The 420-nt window shown below is 38.9% G+C and overlaps 1 protein-coding gene across 2 annotated transcripts in view; it reads left to right on the top strand.

Annotated features, from left to right (window-relative positions):
* Nucleotides 1-420, top strand: part of ACOT9 (acyl-CoA thioesterase 9) — a 23,315-nt gene that overhangs the window by 19,288 nt on the left and 3,607 nt on the right. The gene's annotated exons all lie outside the window — the stretch shown is intronic.

Here is a 420-nt window from a genome sequence, read left to right as displayed (position 1 = left end):
ACCAATTGCCATTTTGTCTCACCCTCTCTCTGTAAATACACACAAGGACACACTCTTTCCCTGAATCATTTGATAGTTAGTTTGAGACTACTTCATCCCTGGATAGTCAGCATCTATATCCTTTTTAAAAAAATTTTTTTTAATGTTTCATTTATTTNCACACCACGGGGCTCAAACCCACAAACTGTGAGATCATGACCTGGGCCGAAGTTGGAGGCTTAACCGACTAAGCCACCCAGGCGCCCCTATCTCCTAATAATAAGGTTATTCTGCTATACAACCTTGATGCCTTTATTATATCCAAGAAATTATATCATCTAATATACAACCCAAATTCAAACTTTGCCATTTGTCCCTAAAATGTCTTTTATAGCCCTTTCCCACTGGGTCAGGATCTGATTGAAGATCATGCATGGCATT

The sequence above is a fragment of the Crocuta crocuta genome, unplaced genomic scaffold (genome assembly GCF_008692635.1).
Source record: "Crocuta crocuta isolate KB4526 unplaced genomic scaffold, BGI_CrCroc_1.0 scaffold660, whole genome shotgun sequence".
NCBI lineage: Eukaryota > Metazoa > Chordata > Mammalia > Carnivora > Hyaenidae > Crocuta > Crocuta crocuta.
Note: the sequence above shows the minus strand (reverse complement) of the source record. Positions and strands in the feature narration are given on the sequence as shown.